We start from the raw sequence: 13,569 nt of genomic DNA, 5'->3' as shown, positions 1-13,569 counted from the left end.
AGCTGTGCTTTTCAAACTGCAGCATGCAGCACAAGAGCTTCTCAAACTTGGGATCAGCTAAAACTGTGCATTAAAACTGTTGAAAATTTGCCTGTATTGATTTTAAAGGCGGATATCCATCCAATTACAGGAAAAACTTTTGTTATGAAACTTTTTAAGGCCTATTCTTGCTTATAACTCAATTATATCTACCATTTTTGGAAATATTTTCCTGAAAAATGATGAATACACACATCATTGAACCGCACTAATTACTTTTTCTTCTTTTCATTATAATCATCAACCATCCATCCATCCATCCAGCCCTCCCCATCCGTGCATCTATCCACGCATCCATCATCCCCGGCAATTTTCTCACACTTTAAATTGACACATCGTCACTGATAGATTAGATCCTGATGACTTTGCACATATCACATGGAATCTGTCTTAACTTTTTCCTTTTGCTGGTTGGTCTTTCTAGGCATATATTTTAGGTGTACGAGTATTCCGTATTTGGAGAGGGGAGAGAGTTGTGACGAGTGTGGTTTTTGCCCAAATGGAAAGCAATTATTCAATGTCAGGGCGACACACGCACCAAAAACATTTCATCAATTAATTATTCAACATTATTTGGCCAAGCCCAAAAATAATCGAAAAAGACAAGATAATATATTAATTTTTCGAACGAAATTATTTATTTATGATACTCTGAAAACAGTTTGGGAAATATGATTAAGTGTTGCATCATTCTCTGATAATTTCTTTTTCCTGAGGCTCTCTAAGATCCAATAATCTAGACATACATATATCCCTAGATATTCCATATTCCAATACCTTCAGGAAAGATGATCATTTATATCCCAAAACCCAATACCAACCCTAATTACATTTCAATCTTTTCTTTTCAAAAATTTGTACAAAGTACATATGGATTCCGCACTATTTTCTAAAGAACATATTTTGGTGAAGCATTCTCCTATGAACAGGAAACCCCATTGAAAGAATGTCATCTGAGAAATTGTAAAACATACATTTAAGATCAATAAGAAATATTATCATTCCCTAGAGTGCTCTCTAAATAAATAATACAAATAGTATTTCCTAAATAAATATGATACCCACAGAATTATTCTACTTCCCTTATCGAACCTTTTCAGCAAGAAAAAAAGAAAACAAATTCCTTCGATTTCAGGCCCTAAGTGAGAGTGCACAAAATATTATGAATTTCATTCCTGTGAGTCTTGCCTGCCCCATGGAGGGGGGAAGAAGAAGCATACGAATACGAGTACGGAGTGTACACAAATATGTGGCAACGTCATCAAAGTAATCAGGCGACGACTGAGCCTCAACGACTGACTGTCTCTGTCAGGGCCAGAGGCGATATGGGGAGCCTTCCTCCCAAATGATTGCTTCCATGACGTGGCAAGAGGCAAGTGCCGGGTGCCGCGGGGACCCAACATCAGCGACATCATTTATCATCAACCTGCCCGTCACTCAACGTGTCTTTCCCCCCAGTAGTAGAAGACGAGGGCAACAAAAACAACAACAAAAAATGTACTACCACCGCATGCAAAGGACTCTGATGGGTTGCTGCTGCCTGTCTGCTGTATGTCCGGGTGTGCGTTATCCTTGGGTGTGCTGTCAAAAAATTATTATGCCTATTAATTTTACCCATGCGGGCGTCACCCCTATTCATCCACTCTGCGCTGTTTGGTGGTAAATTACGCAACAGCAACAAATATATACAGGATATCCAATGGATATTTCGACTATAAGATACCCTTGAAAGGAAAGTATGAAAAGAAAAGTATTTAAATGGGAAGAAACTATTGCAACGACAGTGCCAAAAATTAATATAAATAAATAAATATACATTTTTGTATAAGACCCTATTTTATATAGAACTTTTGGGTATTAAATGTAATTTTTTTTATTGAAAATATGGTTTTTTCTTATAGATATTTAATGGATTGGTAGATAATATCTAGTTATAAAATAGAGCCAAAGATCAGCTACTTTTATTTCGCAGGGAATAAGTTTTCTTTGTTCCAGCTATCATGATTAAACGATATTTTAATAATAAAAATAGTTTTAAAATAAAAGAAAGCCAAAAAATACTCTTCATGGCTGGGAAATTTGATCTTCTTTAAAGCTATAATAGTATTTCGAACGTTGTATCTTATATGTATTGCCCTATGTCCACATTTAAGTTTTCTTTCATTCTAGTCAAATTTAAGAGGTTTTATTGTATTCAAAGTATAGGGTAGACAGATTATATCCAAGGCTAGATCCATTATGTTTCGATACTGATACCTTAGGGATTCCGAAATGTATTCTCCTACCCATTACATACTCCTCTTTGAGCCCAATATACCCACATTCTCTTGAAATACCTGGCATAAAATACCAGAGAAAAATAATGTTTGATGTTTGGCTTTTGCCAGCGCCAAGTGGGCGTGGCTGTCTGAGTGAGAGTGCAAGAGTGTGTGTGTGTGTGTGTGTGTGTGTGTGTATGTGTGTCGCTTAAGACATATTTTGCCTCATTCATTTGGCAGTAATTTATCCTGTCATGCTGTCATTATGCCAGCAAAAAAAAAAGAAGAGAAAAACCGAAAACCGAGTGGAAGTTTGGGGGAAAAAATTATTTATTGAAAATGATTATGCACAGGGAATCGAGAAACGCTCCATAATCAGCCACACAGAACCGCATGGAGGGGGCTGGGTGGGGGTTTCAGTTTTTGTTAATGATTCGCTGACGTCTTCCGACTTGGTCGCATCGATCAAAAATCATTATGACTTATTTGGAGGAGAATGCCACAGAAGTGATTACACTGAGCGAAACTCCAGAGTGTTGGGAAATAATCAAAAAAGGTACAAAATATCTCAAACATTTATTATTTGGTTTCTATTTTGGAAAAATAGACGCCAAAATAAACTGATTAGAGAGCCATGGAACCCTAGAACTACATTCCTCGCCAACTACAGGGTATCATCTGGCTGTATATTTGGAGTTGCCCAAATGCCTCCAGCTGATGTCTTTTCAATAACTAATCAATCTTGGCTTTGACTTGATGTCTACACTGCACGCGATGACTTATTTCGTTGAGTGTTGTGCTGGTTGGTGGGTTCCGTTTTTTTTTTTTTGGGTTTGGGGGTGGGTTCATTGGTTGGTTCTGGGGATTCTGAGCCAAAGCAAGTGCCAACTTTTTTGCTGTCGCCCATCAATCAGCCTTGAATGAATGGTGGGGGCGTGGGTGGTGGGCGGTTGGCGGTAAAAACGTAAGCTCATGTCAGTCACTCATTGAGGAGCGAAAAGGCAAAAGAAGAAAACCCAAAAACGAAGCAAGGACAGAGGGAGCGAAGGGGTTTTTTTTTTGAGGGGAGGTGGGGCGGCGGGCGGCAGCTCTGATCATTTTGAACTTTTGGCGTTGACAGCCGGAATACAAAATGCGGACGAAATATGTCGATACGAATCAAACGAAAATTTCCTTTAAGAAAGGAATTCCATGGAATTCCACAAGAAAAATAGGAGAAAAATAATGTTGTTTTTGTGGCAAAAATATTGGAGATTAATTATTTCTATAAGAACATTTTTAGGGAATTTATGAGATATCGTAAAACGATTAATCGTATATTATTGTTCTTTATTCTTGGTATACAAAACTATTTATTATTGGAAGAAGAGCTACACAATTGAAGAACTATCATTTTAAGAAAGAAATAAGCGTAAATCCTTATGTTCTCTTTAGTCGAAACTGATAAAGAATATATATCTATTATATTTCTCCTACCAGGGGGCAACCCCCGGCTCACTCGTTCTTCTCGACCATCCAAAACCTTTTTATCCATTAAATACCTTCCTGTCTACTGTTCTATCAAAACCCTGATACCCCCTAAAAAGGGTATGTACCAAATATGACAAGAAAACGAAGTAGCTCTCCGCTCTCTCTCCGCTCTGGGCACACTATAAATGCCAGACAATAAATAACCGCAACTTAAGCATATTGCGGTTAAAAGCAAACTCTCACCATCTCCCTCTGTCTTCTCCCTATCTTTGGGGCTCTCTTTCGCACAGCTTGAGCTACTTCCCAACGGGCAGACATATTTCATTTTCATGCTCCCAATTGTTTTGCCCTTGACAAATGAGTGAGTGGGTGAGTGAGTGAGAGAGCGTAGGGTGTGGGCTGTGGGGTGTGGGTGGAAAGCAAAGAGTGTGGCCAACAAGGCAAGTCATCAAAATAACAAATAACGACGACTACCAGAATTGATTGCATGTCATTAATTTTCATTTCAAATTACTTTGCCACTATATCATGGGTCTGGAGTCTATGCCACGCCATCACCATCAACCACCCAACCACCCACCCACCCCCCACACGGGCCCCAAAGTCAACGTAAATGTGGCAAAGTCGTGCCAAAGTCAGACCAGAGCCATGGTCTAAATAAATATGAATAAATGTCGGGTGTGTGCTTGAGACAAGTGCGAAAAGTTTCATATTTTCATATTATAGTGCAATAAACAGAAAACACTGAAGGTGCTGCCGGTACTTGATGTAAGGTGGGGTTACTCTATGTACTATATTTAACCAGGGCTCTATAGATTTTTTTATTATAAAAATAACACTTATTTTTAATTTAAAAACTTCAATTTACTTTTTTTCCAAAAATATAAAAAGCGCATGAATATTAATTATATATTTTTGTAATTAGGTTGGAGTTTAAAAATAAAAAATTGAAGGTATTATCGATTTAGTGAACTAATGTAAATAAAAATAAATTATAAAACAGAGAAAATAATAGATTATTATTAGTAAAATGAGAAATTATCGTATATGTAGCTTTTTTTGTTTAAATTAATAACTACGTATTTTTTATATTTAAATTAAACATTTTTTTCAGTATTTTTTACATTTTTCGATATTTATTTATTTCAGAAACGTATTATGTATCTAGATATTTAAATTTAAAAAATTAAAATGTAAAAAATATGCTAAAAATTTCTAAAAAATTTTTAAATAAATATAATAATACTTATTGTGAACATGTGCTATATTTTTAACGAACTTATTGCATTTTTTCTGCAATTATAACACACTAAAACGCCACAAAATAATTTCAAATACAAGAAAATAATTTTCCAATATCGAAAAATTAATTCCTTTTCGATATGTGTTCATATTTTTCCCCCAAAACGTTTCTTCAACAAGCCGCATGAATATCATGAATAGCACCTGTAAGCCATAATACTTCTTGTTCCTCCTCTATATAGAGCCTCTGGCAGGGGGATTGCAATCTTTTGGTCCTCCGACTGGAGGCAATAAATTACCCAGCTGCTGATGGGATGTCACTTGGCGACATAATCACTGTCAGGCCAAAGCCAGAGAGCCAGAGAGGGATTGTCCGAATATACAAATATAGTTTTGCAGCTAACGAGCATTTGGGAATGGGACTGGGAATGGCAATGGCAATGTACAGACCCCTCCATCGGAGGGGAGTCCGTGTGTGCATTCGCATTTGTGGATGGTCTGGTCATTGTTTATAATTCATAAAGCAATTTTGCATGGGCTTGGGAGCCTGGAGTCTGTAGTCTGGAGTCTGGAGTCAGCAGTCAGGAGGTCCGAGTCCGAGTCGGGGCCTGTGCCGGGGCCAGATACAAATGCGAGCCATATGCAAATGTTTCAGCCTGATGGACAGTTGGAGTTCAGTTGGCCAGCGACCGAGCCCAGGCAACTTATCACGCGCTTGCCCCCCAAACAAGCCGCTTGCCTCGTACGTTCCACAAATAGTATCTGTATCTGCATTCATCATTGAGAGGGAACGAGTGGGAGAGTCTCAATCCCAACTGGGATTCCGGAATCATCCGGGCGGGCACATGCTTGCCATGTCATTCATACATTTTGCAGGCTCCTCTCTCTCTCTCTCTCCGTTTCTCTCTCTGCCTTTCAGCCATCCATCAGACCCGATGCCCTGATGCTTCTGCTACAGCTTCTGCCTGCCAGTTGGCAGTACGTCAGTCCGTCAGTCACTTAACACACTGAGAGAAACAAAGTGCTAAGTAATTGTTTTCTATAAAAGAAGCAAAGTATTAATCGAGACAGATTTTTGTCAGTGTAGTTGCAGTTGCATCATTGCTCTTTCTGGTAGTTCCTGCTGTTGCTTCTGTTGCATGCCGCACATGGAGGAGGACCTCTCTTCCTTCGATGCAAAAACAAAAGCTTGATTACAATATATCCAAGCGAAGACCAGTGCGTACCTTGACTGCCCCTTTACCTTCTCACTCTCCCCCTCTCTCTCCCTCTCTTTCTGTCTGTCTGTCTGTCCCTGTCTCTCTACTCCACTCTTTGTTGTTTTGAAATGCACGCGAGATTAACTCTTGCCTCTGACATTAACGAATGAGAGCCAACAGCATCTGACAGTCAAATGTCAGTTAGCTGCAGCTCTTTCACCACTCTTTCGCCCTCTCTCTCACTCTCCCTCCCTCTTTGTGTCTTTCAAACTATCTCCTTCTCAATATGCATAGTACACGTTGATGAAGTCCTGCTTTTGGCATTGCTTTTCTATCGTTTCATAATTTTGCGCTCAATTTAACTAAATTTCAAGTTTTTACCAGAAATTTTCTAATTTTTTTTTTATAGTTTTGTTTATGTTATATGCAGAAGGTATTTATAAACTAGTCGAAACGTTTTTTTCGAGTCACACAGGGATCTTATGATTTAATTTTCAGAAGAAGATAGTTCTGAAAAAACTCCTTTGAGAGAGAGTAGGGCTTTATGTTACAACAAGAATCGATTCTAACAAAAAAATTTGATTCTAAAATAAAATAAAATTCAAACCATAAAGAATTTTTTATTTCAAAATAGTATGTACAAAAAATCTATCGTTTTCACTTAAAATTAGCATAGTAAAAAACTATCTGTTTACATTTGTTTTCTTTAGATATTCCCATTAATATTCCAACCCAAAGTTTCCTTAATTTTAACTAAACAATCTCCAAATAAACTAAAAAAATAAATAAACAGAACAAAATATTTAAAGGAAATACCACAATCGACTCCCTATAAGTAGAATAATCTTTTTCTTAATCTTTTTCCAGAATATTTCTCCTAATGAATGGGAAATAAATATGTACTTCCTTATGTACTTCCCTGTGGTATGTCTATAAAAACATCAAATAAGGTCCACCGACTTCTGGGTTTTGTTTGACCAAAGAAAAAAAAGAAAACACCTTTTACACCATTTCAATTGAAATGAAAGGTGGCCCTACGTACGGGTAGGTGCACTTCTCTGGAAGTAGCTGATGGCCTGAGAAAATCCCATTTGATATGCCATTTGGCACGCACAGTGGTCATTATCCATTGTTTGACCACAGTGTCCCGCTGTTGATGGTGCCGCAAAAATTATGAAGAAATTCGATGGAGTGCAAAATATTTGCACATTTCTGTTTGTGTTTTGTGCATGAATGAGAGAAGCATCGGCTTCCTTTTTTTTTTTGGGCCCTGTCGGTGCCCCTTTGATGTTGTATTTGTCCTCTTATTCGTTTCGCTGGAACCCTGCTGATTCGGGCAGGCTCTGACATGGCTCTGTGGGTTTCAAGGTTTTTGCCTAATTTATTGATTTTGGCCTCTCTAAGAACATTTATCTCGATATTTCTAGGAAGTTCAATGCTCCGACTCGGAAGTGGGTGATTTTTTGATTTTTAGTCATGGGAACGGCGACTCCCTGCCTGGATTTAATCAAAATTAAATAGCTAAAAGATTAGATAGGATAAGTGAGGATATCATCATCGCAGGAGAGCAGAAACAACCCTAACAGCTTACTGCGTTACCCATCTTTTGGGATCTATCTACCGGTTGACACTTGGAATGCCTTCGAGGGTTCTACGGTGTACGGACCAGCAGTCAGTCAACTGAGGCATTAAGCCATTGTTAAGGGATTTATTACATCACTATAGAGCATAGTTGAGTGGTTGGAGGGTTACGTTTTTATCCCTTTTTCAGAGAGAGAGAGGCAGCGAGGGAGAGGGGCAAATATTTTCATGTCTAGAGTTTAATTGTTTTCACAGTTGCAATTCAGCAAAGAAGAAAGGTTGTCAGTCGTTGAGGCTCAAGTGCTCGAGTACTCCGGATACGTTTTTACTTTTTTTTTTTTCAAATTTTATTTTTACCCTTATCAAGTCCCCATATGCGAATGCGAGTGCGAGTGCGAGTACGAGTGCTGGCAGAGTGTTTGCATTATCCCCGCGTCAAGGGGTGTGCGGCGTAACCATATCGGGTTCTGGGTTTCTGCTGAATGGGTTCTACTCAATGGCCTTCCGCCTTGCCTTGCCTTGCTTTCTTAGCAATTTTTCGAAAAACTTGACACAGTGTTGCCTCAAACCAAATAAAACCGAAAAAAAAGGGGTGAGTGGTGAGACGTAACCCTCTTCAGAAACCCAGATAATGCCCAGACCCCCCACCTCCCCTTCCGTAGACTTCCTTTTGAAGTGAGTGTATATCATTAACTCGAGAGGGCTGCAGCCAGGCACTTGCAGATTTTTGATTGCATTTGTTGATGCCAACAGGAAAAAGAAATAGATGGAATCGTTGGTCGTAGGTTTTGATACCCTAAGGGTCGGGCACAACAATATACACAGCCCTTGGCGAGGGGCAGAAAATACTTAAATTTCGGTGCCAAAAATCCAACAACAAATACACAGTCTTTGACGGGGAGCATTACGAAAAACTTCGACATGGAATAGCTTTTTTTAAAAAGTCTTTGGTCCAATAAATATATATTAAATGTATTTTTATTGTATATATTGATTCATTGTTAATATTCCAAAAAAGTTTGGGGTTTCCAGAGCACGTTTTTAAAGGCCTTATATTAATTTTTCATTTTATATATACCTCCTGTGGTGTACAAAATCTGCTAAAAAATTAACAATACCCCATAAACCAAGGGTATTTAGAAAAGAAGCGGATAAAATCCCATTTTGAGGCGTACATTTTTCAAGTGTCGTTCAATGTGCGAGCGGAAATTGCTTAAAAGCAAAAATGCGTTTCACTTTTATTTATTCCTTTATACCTTTGGAGTTGGACATTCATTCATCTCCTTGCCGTCTGTAAGTGGGTTTCCTTGGCCACATAAAACAAATCCAACGGAAATTGTACAATTTTTAAAGGAGTTATTACTTCAAGCGTTTGAATCGAATCATAGAAATGCCACAGAATTAAGGAAATACTTGGGAGATTAATTCTTTCCATCAAGAGTAAATCACTATTCTGGAATGTTCTTTAACAAGCACTGGAAATGTTCCCTGAAATTCTCAATAAATTTATACATTATTTAGAAAGTTTGAAGCTCATCGAGAGAAGTGCACTTCAATCACGCACTTGAACACAATTAGATGGTTCGACTAGTCGAGTGCGAGACTCCAATTAGCAAATAATTCAAATACACTCGTACGTATATGGGACTGTTTTATAAAACCATAACAACCACCAATTTTGGGTTTGGTGAAAAGGTCTGTGATGTGGAAATGATGTGATTGACGTGGACATGAAATGGCAGCTCAACACAACAAAACGATGATGATGCTGATGATGATGGCCAGATGACGATGATACGGTGGCTATCGAAATGAATCTTTTAGTCTGACTTTAAATTCCAGTTTTCCACAAAACAAGTTTTCATTTTATGCCCCATAGAGAGCGAGAGAGAGGGAGATAGAGAGAGAGAGAGTCAGGGTAAATTTAATTGATTGGTCGGTAACGAGCCTCGGTTCACAGGTGATAAATTCAATGATTATCAACACTTTACTTTGGACTTCTGTCGGTGTGTAGACCCTAATTAAAAATGCATTGGAAAACCTCGACTGAAAACCCCAAAAGCCGCATCCGAGTCTCGCGGCGGAGGAGTTCAAAGAGTTAGGGGAAAAACAGTTTACTAATCGCAGCCCATTGGCATTTGTTTCGTGTTCGTTCCACGAGGGCCGACCTGCAATAATCGTAAACTATTTAAAACACTATGAAAACGTTGAGACTCTTTATGGGGGTCTAGTCTCGTCTCGTTCCGTACCGTTCGCGAGCTCTTGTCCCGCATGCATAGAAATGAATGAGATACCCAGTGGGATTCGTTGAGTGGAGGGTATACCCACTTGTTTGGAGGTATAGAAACCAAAAAGCAAATGATTCTAGAGGAGAAAACAGGAGAAAACTGCTTTTACTGATAAAGCAGAGAACTAAGATCTTTTAATCATTACCAACACTGTTTTTGGTCTATGCAATACTTAATCGGAAAATCTAGTAAAATTCCCCAATAGATTTTAAAGTAAAAGATCTGGTGCTTTGACTCCAAAACGTGGGCATCAGATGCCCTGCATTAATTACCAACACTGTTTTATTACGTTATACAGCACTGATTTCTGCAAAAACTCAGAATTGATTAATATTTTATCATACAAAATCGAATCTAAGTGTCAGTGCCTTAAAAACAAGAACAAAAATTTTCTAACAATTTTTTTCGCTTATGCAGCACTAAAAAATATATAATTCTTATAAGTAGGATAAGAGCGACTCGTTTTAAAGTGCCGTTATAAAGAACTACACCTACCATCACTCAGAAAAACACCACGAAACCTTTACCAACACTGTTTGGCTCATTACAACACTGCTACGCTTGTAGCTTGACCTGTTCCCCTAATATTAAAGGGTATTGCTGCTTCTAAGCCCCCATCGATGCCGAAACTGTTAACGAGCCCCGTTTCTTCTTTTTCGATTGTCTTTTGAATATATGAAAATGATCAGACATCGGCCACCACTTTGTCGGCACCAATTTACCTTTCCTTGTGCGTCGTCGCATTTCGTTACTTTCGTTTTGAATTTTTGGTTGTTTAAACATTTTTTGCATATAAAATACAATATAAATAAAAATTTTGCTTGGCTTTCTGCGGTTTATACGCGTCGAAAATGATTATCCATAATTTTGTTTTAATATTTTGTAATTGTATAATTTGATGGGAATTTGCATTTCTCTCCGCCCATTGTTTCCTCTTTGGTTTTTGTCTTTTAAATTGGTTGAATTATTCATGTGCCGTATGAGTGATATTTGATTGCCCCTCCGATATATAAATATAAATGTTTATATCTTTGTGTTTGCGTGTTTTTGGGGTGTGGAGAGCGAAGCCCGCAAAGGCGTTGAAGAATTTAAGGTGGGTTTGGGTTTAGGTTTGTCGCACACTGATTGAAGAGCTGATGGATTTTGGTAGAGGTACATTTATGATAGAATAAGTTATAGATAAAAGCGGTGGACTCGATTTGGGGGTTTGTCATTGAACTAAATAGGAAATTAATCACATTACAGGTGACAAGAAATGACTCAAAGGCAAAGCTTGTCACTGAGGGGCACTGCCGCATAACGCGTGGATGAAATATCTTTATTATTTCCCATCGATCCAGAGGCTGCTTTGGAAGTTTTTCACATTTCCGCATCTTTTGTGAAGATTCTACGAGCCCAAAAATTGCAAGACCATCATTAACGATGACAATAAATATTGTCTAAGGCTGACTGACCATTTGATTCCAGGAACATCAACAGAACGCCTCAAGGCCAGTGCGAGCGATACTTTGCCTATAGGCATTGTTTCGTTGATTTTGTGAATTGGCATAGGACTAAAGCATTTCTTTCGGCACACACACACGCCTGACCAAAAACAAAACAAAACAGAAACAAAAAAGACAGTCGGTTAGCCAGATATCCTTTGAAGTATTGCCGTATTATGCAGAAGGAATGTGTGTCACACATCGAAAGTAACCAAAAAGGAAATGACTCGAGCCGAGAGCTGAGACTGGGACTGAGACAGAGTTTGAGGCTGAGATTTCAAGCCGAGTTCCGAGACATGACATGACAAAAGCAGCAACTGCTGACAAAAAAAAAGAAAACCAAAGACGAAATGATGGGCAAGTCAAGTCAACCAGACTTCAAAGTCGGTGCTGTGCTGTGCAGTGCTGTGCCGTTCCACTCGATCCTCACACAGTAGCTGTCAAAGATATTTGTATTTCATTTTGACTGACTGTCTGAATGTCTGAATGTCTCACTGTCTGATTGTCTGAATGACGGACTTGAGAATGGGGAATGGATGGATTCAAACGAAAATTGGGAAGCCAAAAAACAAACACAGTAGCTGCTGCCTAAATAAACGCCAAGACAGCGTCGCGGCGGCGACCAACCAATCAGCTCTATACACACACACACACACACCACTCCTGGATGGATGCGTATACTGTATATTCCTCTGAGTTGGTGATTTAAAATAAATATTGGTAGCTGTCACATTGACAGCACACACAGGCAAAATGTGATTGTTCGTTGCCCTTCTCCTCCCCTCCCCTCCCCAACCCCATTTTGTGGGCTACCGTTCGCCGCGTAGCCAGCCAGCAATCGGTATAAGCTCAAAGGGATCCCAAAGATATTAAATTGTCTGCGTTGCTGCATCGTTCTTGTCGCATTAATAAGTCTTCGAATCTTTGAGGCTGATTTTTTTTCATTTCAATTTCCAAAAAGACAAAAAACAAAAAAAAAACGAGGGGAGCAACTCAACAATGAAAAATTTCAAGCTGTTTTTAAATGTTTTATTGGCTTTTTAATAATGTTTGCACATCAAACGAGAGGCCGCCGAAGGCACAAACCGCCGCGACTTGGAGGCTTGGAACCAGGGGTTTCCGAGGCCTCGACGAGGGCTTCTGTTCGATGTTACGCTGCGCGCCTCAGCTGAGATACAAAAAGGAAGATATAAATCCTCAAGTGACATGGAGTCAAGCTCTCTCTCTCTCTCTCTCTCACTCCCTCCCGCCTTTGTGTGTGCCGTTCAAAAAGGATTATACTTGGCTTGATTTATGTGACAAACGGCCCGTTATAAATTATTTTAAATTAGTTGAGAATTATGAGCGCCAGTTCTATGTTAAGTTGCACTCTGCTTCATATGATTTAAGCATCCATCTCTCAGTTTTGCCCTAATTGATGGGGATATCCATGGTATAGAGAGCGTCTTACATCGCCCAAAACGGACTGACAGATCCGCAAATTTCGGTTTCTTTTCGCGCTCACTCTTCAGTAAGTTATTCAGTAATTATTTCCCTTTTTCCGCTGTTAGGGATTTTGTATTTAATCAAGGCTTACAAATGTCTAAGGTTCTGGTTGTGTTTTGGGTTTTTATTTAGTATTTGCTAATTGTTGTTAATATTTTGAGCAACATTTCAGCTTTCAGACGTGCTAAATGGTTATATAAAAGAGAGCCACCATAAAAGCCAAATGCACATGTTATTAAAAACCATAAAAATACTCAGTCATTTCTTTGGCATAGAAATTGTCACATAAAAATCTTTTCTATGCTACAAGGCAGCCCTCCTTAGGCATAAGGTTTGTTACAGAGAAGAAAGGCTAAAAGAATGTAAGATGGGGGGGAAATATGTGAAAATCGAAATTAAAATTAAATAATATATGAAATTTGTTGCTAATCCTTAAATATTCAAAAATCTCTCTCCTTTTGCTTTACAAGATACTTCACAAGATGCAATATCCTTAGGATACACGCCTAATGTTCTGATTTTC

The sequence above is a fragment of the Drosophila pseudoobscura genome, chromosome 4, assembly GCF_009870125.1.
Source record: "Drosophila pseudoobscura strain MV-25-SWS-2005 chromosome 4, UCI_Dpse_MV25, whole genome shotgun sequence".
Lineage (NCBI taxonomy): Eukaryota > Metazoa > Arthropoda > Insecta > Diptera > Drosophilidae > Drosophila > Drosophila pseudoobscura.
Note: the sequence above shows the minus strand (reverse complement) of the source record.